Source organism: Suncus etruscus, chromosome 1, assembly GCF_024139225.1.
Source record: "Suncus etruscus isolate mSunEtr1 chromosome 1, mSunEtr1.pri.cur, whole genome shotgun sequence".
Classification (NCBI taxonomy): domain Eukaryota; kingdom Metazoa; phylum Chordata; class Mammalia; order Eulipotyphla; family Soricidae; genus Suncus; species Suncus etruscus.
This window is the reverse complement of record NC_064848.1, coordinates 137,514,019-137,521,022: the sequence shown is the minus strand read 5'-3', so window position 1 is coordinate 137,521,022 and position 7,004 is coordinate 137,514,019.

Here is a 7,004-nt window from a genome sequence, read left to right as displayed (position 1 = left end):
ACCCCAGATCCAAGAAATACAGATTTTTAAAAAATTTTGGGATTGGGGCCACACCTGGTGGTCCCCACGGGTTATTCCTGGCTTTATGTTCAGAAACTCCTGGAAGGTTTCAAGGACTCTATAGAATGCCAGGGATCAAATGCAGGTCAGCTGCATGCAAGGCAAATGCCCTACCCTCAGTGCTATCATTCAAGTCCCAAAATACAAATTTTTTTATGAGCAACTCTATAAATCACAGTGTCTGAAATAAAAATGTAATTTAAATTTAAAAAAGGAAGCCCAAATATTGACTCCTGGGTAACTTCTGACAATACATTTCTCATATTATATAACACACACAAAAGAAATACAATTTTTAATTGGGGGAAATCCTCAGCGTGCTTAGGGCAGTCCCTACAATATTGGGTCAACCAGCCCCAATGGTTCACTGCTGAGCTTACTAGTGTGGTTTTTGGGCCAGTGGTGCTTCTAGCCATCAGGGTCACACCTGACAGTACTTGGGGGAGCTACACAGTGCTGGGCATCTAAGTCAGGGGCTGGTATATGCAAGACATATGTCCGAGTATCAAGAAATAAAATTTATTCTTATTATGAATTATATACTCTTCAATGTTCAGTTTATTTTATATATACATATATATGTATGTATACTCTTGGTGGGGCTCAGGAAGACCCTGTGGAATGATGGGGATTGAATCTAGGTGGGCCACGTGCAAGGCAAGTGCCTTTATCACTGTCCTATATCTTCAACCCAGTCTTTTCTCTTTTATTTTTTATTGGGGGTGGGCTGTAACCACACATGGGGATGCTTGGTGGCGACTCCAAGTTGTGTATTCTAAAGGCTGCTGCTCAGACCTGTGCTCTGGGAGTTGCTTCTGGTTGAGATCAGGGGATCATGTGTTTTTGGGGATCAAACCTGGCCTCCCACATGCTCTCAGCACTTTGATCCATCTCTCCCGTGCTCTCTTCTGTTTTTTTAAGCCTTGATTGAAGAGTACAGTTTTAATGATAACCACCTAGCTTGAGTGTTTTTTTTTCTTATTTGCAACCAAGAGCCATGCTGGAAAAATTATGTGCATCTTAGGCAGATCTCAGGCTGTGGGAGTTATAATTCTACCTCCTTGTCAGAAACTATCCTCAGATCATACCTCGCAGGGATAATAATCCTACATTCTTTATGATCAAAGACTAGCAGCTCTAAACCAGAAGGGAGAGGTGCTGTGATCAGCTCATGATGTCTGCTGGGTGCTGGCATGGTGGATTTGCATTTACTTCTGCATTTCTCTGGGGCCTGCACAGGTGTTCAATATTTTCTAATGCATAAACCACATATTTCTCATCCCTTGTCCTTATGGTCCAGCAGGACCAATCTACCCAAAACATGGCTCATCTGCTCCTCTCTGAAAGTCACATTCTAGCTTTTGCTCAGTGGATTTTGTATGAACAGAGGCAGGAGGTGTTTGGAGCTTAAGTTTCCCTTGTGCAGCATCCTCAGATGAGTTTCTGGCCCCTTGTCTGGAAGCTAGAGACCCCGCAGGAGTCTGTGTCCTTCAGTTCCCTGAGCTCTACTCTAGAGATTCACTTGACTGATTCATCAGCCTGGCTCTTCTCCTGTGCCTCTGGGCGTCCTGATGCTTCTGTTCTGACCCCCTTTCCAGTGTCTTTCCTCCTTTTCCTTGTCTTGATCCCCATTCCACCGCCTACCAAGCCTGAGGCATCCCAGGGTACAGAGACACATGCACTGTCAAGGGCAGAGCCTCCTCTGAGACCAGGAATTGCTAGCAATGGATTCCATTGCAGAAGCCAAGGAACAGAGCAGAAAAACCTGCAGAGCACAGATTTCTGAGAAGCAGGGTACACTTGGTATCCAATGAGAGACATGTAAAGGATTACCAGGGGCACTGGCATCACATTGTTCTTTCTAAAGAGGAACATCCTTTCTGTTTCTTGGAGTCAGCTATGTGAATAAAGGAGAATTCCAAGGCATTCTCCTGGCCAGCCAGCATGGAGCTAATGTTTATGTCTGGAACCCTAGTGGGGATGAAGGTGACTGATGGGTAAACTACAGGAAAACTTGACTTAAGTTTCCTTTCAATCACATGTGTGGGGCCAGAGAGATGGCTCAATGTGCTGAGTGCATGCCTTATATGTTCTCAACTCAGGATCAATCTCCAGCACTGCATGATCCCTTGAGCACCCCCCAGGAATTATGTCTGAGCATAGGCCATGGAGTAGCTCTCAAGCATCACCAGGAATGTTCCCAAACCAAAATAAAGGAACAAAATCAAACATATACATGTCACTCAAGGATGTACATGCAAATCCTCTCCCTTCCACCCAGGGTGGGTGGGTACGGGGTTTGGGTAGGGAACAACCACTCAGGACCTATGTGCAGAATGCTTCCACGTGGCCAACCCTGCAACACTGAGAGGTCAAGCCTCTCAGACACAATCATCCGCCCAGGGCTGCAGGGAAGGAATTAGTTGCAATCTCTCTGGCTCTGTCCTTGGTGCTTGGAGCCATTTCCTAGAACAGAGGGGGGAGGAAAAATATTTTTCCCAAATACCAAGAAGAGTTATTTTTGGCTTCAGACATACCAAATATGAGAATGACACTCCTTTGGCCAGCATGGAAGCATTCCCCTCAACATGATGTCCTCAACTGCTTGAAATGGGAAGAATCCACAAACACCCTACCTTTGGGCAGGCTGTCCTCCTACTACCTAAAGGAGAGGAATAATCGCTATCACCTTTCTACTCATGAGAGGGTGGGGCAATGGTGGTGACTGGCTCTTTGAAACAAACTAAAGACCCAAACAAAATCTTCCCTCATAGGACCCCAGTTCTGTAGAGCAACCTGGAGGAAGAACACTGAGTACTCACTGTCCCCCCATCTCAGATGGCCACTGGCCACTCCTGAGATCCCACAGAACTAACATTGAAAGGTGACAGAGGTCAATTCCTACCATAGGTCTTGAGTCTTGGAATTCCTCCAGCAAGCCAGAAATCATGCCATCATCTACAAAGCAATAATCCTAGAGCCAGGGAGATACCTTTTACACTAGTATGTATGCTTTGCATGGGGGAGGCACAGGTTCAATCCCCAGCATCACCAGGGATGACGCCTAAGTTGCTGAGACCTAAAACCAAACCCAAAGCTGTGAGTGTCACTCAAAGCTGATTGCCCCAATAATGGGGCTTCCTTTCCTAACTATTTGTCCTTAAGATACAGACACTGATGTGTGTTTGTGGTGTGTGTTTATGGTGTGTCTGGAGAAGGCAGGTTCTGAGTCTGGTGAGTTTTTCTGGAGTCTACCCAGTTACCAATATCCATCGGCTATCAGAACCCTAGCAGAATTAAGAAATTAACGTGCCTTTCCCTGGTCCCCTGTGCTGTCTCCTCATGGAAACCCCATTTTATCTGCTGGGAAGACAGTATTTTCTCAGCTTGGAGGTTGGAGGAGGCTGAGGTCCCATACAACCAAGTCTCTGGGAGACTTGGGTTCTCCCCAACAGTTTTCTCTGAACCCCTTTCTATTTTACTCTCTTCCTTGCTACAGCACCCTGGCCTTCAGAAGCCAGGACCCCAGATGAAAAAGTCTGAATTTGTACCTGCAGAGCCTGGCCACATCTGGGCCTCAGAAACAGAGCCCTCATATCAATGTCCTGTACTCCCAACGTTTTATGCCTCCTCAGAGGTGCTCAGGGGCCCCAAGGTCTTCTTTATAGATGATAATTCTCAGCCAACTGGGCCAGGAATTCAAAACAAGGACCAGGGATATGTGGCTGCTAGGGCCCTGCAGTAAAGGGACCACTTGGGAACACTCTGTTGGGATCAGGCTCCTGGAGTTACACTTGATGGTGCTTGGGGTCTCCAGGATGCTGGGGTAGGAGATAGTGAGTGTGGTACCAGCAATGGAACATATCTGCATCATGCATAGGCATGTTCCCTAACCCAGAATCCTAACTTCATGCCTTCTAAAGGGGCATGAGGCACCTTGATCTTTGGGGATCAAAGATCCCCACTTCCAAAGCCATTTCCAAAGCATCTGCACACAGACCTGTTGGCTCTGCTCTCCTGGGGCCCTCCTAGTAGATTTAGGTTTTTTGGGGTTTTTGTTTATTTGTTTGTTTGTTTTTGGTTTTGAGGCCATACCGGACAGTGCTCAGGGCTTACTCCTGGCTCAGGAGTAATAATGCTCAGGCATTATTTCTTGTGGGGCTTGGGGGAAAGGGAATGCGGGTGCTGGATCTTAAACCCTGGAGGACAGTGCGCTAGGCAAGCACCTACCTGCTGTACTGTCGCTCTAGCCCCAAGACACAGATTTCTTTTTGCCCATGGGCACCAGCCCTCCCAGGTGCCTCCCAATGCCTTTCCTCTGCTTACCAGAGCCTAGAACCAAGTTCTTAGCTTTGTCCCCACTCCCACCTCAGGTGGTTCTCACCTTGGACCTCACCTTTGTTCTCAGGTGGAGTGAGGTGCTGTGACCCACCAAGCAAGGCCAACCAAGAAGGAGAGAGGAGCGCGTCCGGCCTTGCCTCGAAGCTGCTGCTGAAGTCCTCTGGGGCTCCATGCCGGGCCGGTCTCTCTTATAGCCGCCCAGCACAACTTGCGCAACTGGGCCGGCAGGCCCCAGCGCACCCCACCCAGAGTGCCAGCTCCCGCCCCGCCCCGTGGGGCAGTGTCTGGCCGGGACTGCAGGCTCTGGGAGCAAGGCCGGGAGTAGCGGGCGCCTGGAGCCAACGCGCACCGTTGAGCCCCGAAGTTTGTGGGGGCCGGTTGGAGTGAGAAATCCTCGAGGTCGCACCATGGGGCCAATATCTGCCCTTCTGGGTAGCAGGGCGAGCTCAGAGGGGGACCGGGCTCCTTTGTGCCGGCTGGGGACTCTACGAACTGACAGAGAGGCCGGCACAACCAGCTTGTGGGGGCACCCAGATCTCACCGAGCTCTGCGCCCGAGGAAACCAGGGTCCCCCAGCCGCCAGCCTCTGGATCGGGAGGTCCCGCTCACTCCATCATTCCTGCAGAGGCGCGCCCAGAAACTTGTTCCAAGGCCCAGCTTGGTGGTGGAGGCGACCCCTAGAAGGGGTCGGGACTGTGGTTCAGTGCAACATCTCCAATTTATATCCCAGGGTTTAGAACAAAGTCTTTTTTTGACTTTCCTATGGTTTCTTTTGGAGCCACACACAGGCAATGAATACTCCAGAACTACTCACCACTTTTGCTGGTGGTCGCTTCAACGGTGCTGGGAAACTATTTGGGTTTTTTATTTGTTTGTTTGTTTGTTTGTTTTGTTTTTGGGTCACACCTGGCAGTGCCCAGGGGTTACTCCTGACTCTACACTCAGAAACTGCTCCCGGCAGGCTCGGGGGACCATATGGGATGCCAGGATTCAAACCACCGTCCTTTCGTATGCAAGGCAAATGCTTTAACCTCCAGCCCCTGGGTTTTTTGTTTGTTTGTTTGTTTTTTAAACAATTTTATTGTGATCAATGTGAATTGCAAGTCTTTCACAGTTATATTTAAGGTACGTAGTAACAGTAAATTAGGGGCATTCCCAGCACCAGTGTTGTCCTCCCTCCACTCCTGTTCCCAGCATGCCTCCCATACCTCTTCCCTTTGCCCCCTGGACTGCTAGTGTATTTGAAGTGCATTGAACTCAGGGCTCCAGCCCTTGGAGCTGTTTCCAGTTTCAAAGTATTTTATTTTGTCGAGGTGGAGTTGGTGTGGAATGAGGCAGTGCTTGGAGCTTCCTTCCTTCTGGCTTTATGCTCAAGAGTTACTCCTATTGGGGTGTGAGGGAATCATTCCTGGTTACGCCGCTACCAGGAATTATACCTGTTGGCCAAGTGCTAGGCCTTAACCTCCATACTCTTGGGGTAGACTCTTTCTGTCTTTTTTTTTTTTTTTTTTTTTGGTTTTGGTTTTTGGGCCACACCCAGCTGTGCTCAGGGTTTACTCCTAGCATTTCTTGAAAATCATTCCTGGTGGGACTCCGGGGACCATATGTGGCATGTGAATTGAACCCAGGTCAGCTGTGTGAAAGGCAAGTGCCTTACCTCTGGACTATGTCTGGCCTCAAGTATTTCGCTCTTAAGACATCTTTTAAATGAAAATGTCAAACATACTGGAAAGTTCACCCTGAGCGAACAATTATTACTTTTCCATATTTGCTTTTCATGCCATCTCGAATATTTAGTACAGATCTCTGAAAAACTAGGAAACATTTTTATGTAACTGCAAGGCTATTTTCATACAACAGCCATTCCTTACTGTCACCAGAGAGTAAGTCTACATTCTTATTTCCCATAAAGAGCTTCAATATATCTTTTAGAGCTTAAAAAAAAATCAGGTTGCTTTGCTCTAAATGGGTAAGTATTTATTGAAGGGTGGAAGAAAGAAGATTGCATTGCGTATTTGTGGAAGTCAGACATTGTTAGCATTGACTAGGGTTTATATCTAACCATCATTGAAAAGGTGGGAGCCAACAAAGACTCTAACAAAGGGAACTAGTGAAGTTATGAAAAAGTCACATTAAAACCATATATACTCACATCCATGATCATGTTGTAACATCATCTTTGATTTTTTGGGAGTACACACCTGATAGTACTCAGAGAGAACTCCTAGTGGGGCTTGGAGGACCATATGGGTCCTGAAGAGCTAATCTAGTTTAGCCATGTGCAAGACAAGCTCTCTACTCTCTGTACTATCTCACTAGCCCTTATTGTGATATTTAATGAGATGGAAAACAATTTTGTGTCATAGACTGAATCAACTCAGATGCCACATAGTACATATCCTGATCATACATGTGCAGACGCACATATTTTCATTAAAATATGTGTTGTTTGCTTAAGGGAGTGGGGTTGGGAATGATTTTTATTTTTATTTTTATTTTTTGTTGTTTCTTTTTTTTTGCAGGGGGGTTTGGGTCACACTCGGTAGTGCTCAGGCGTTACTTCTGGCTCTATGCTCAGAAATCTCTCCTGGCAGACTCAGGGG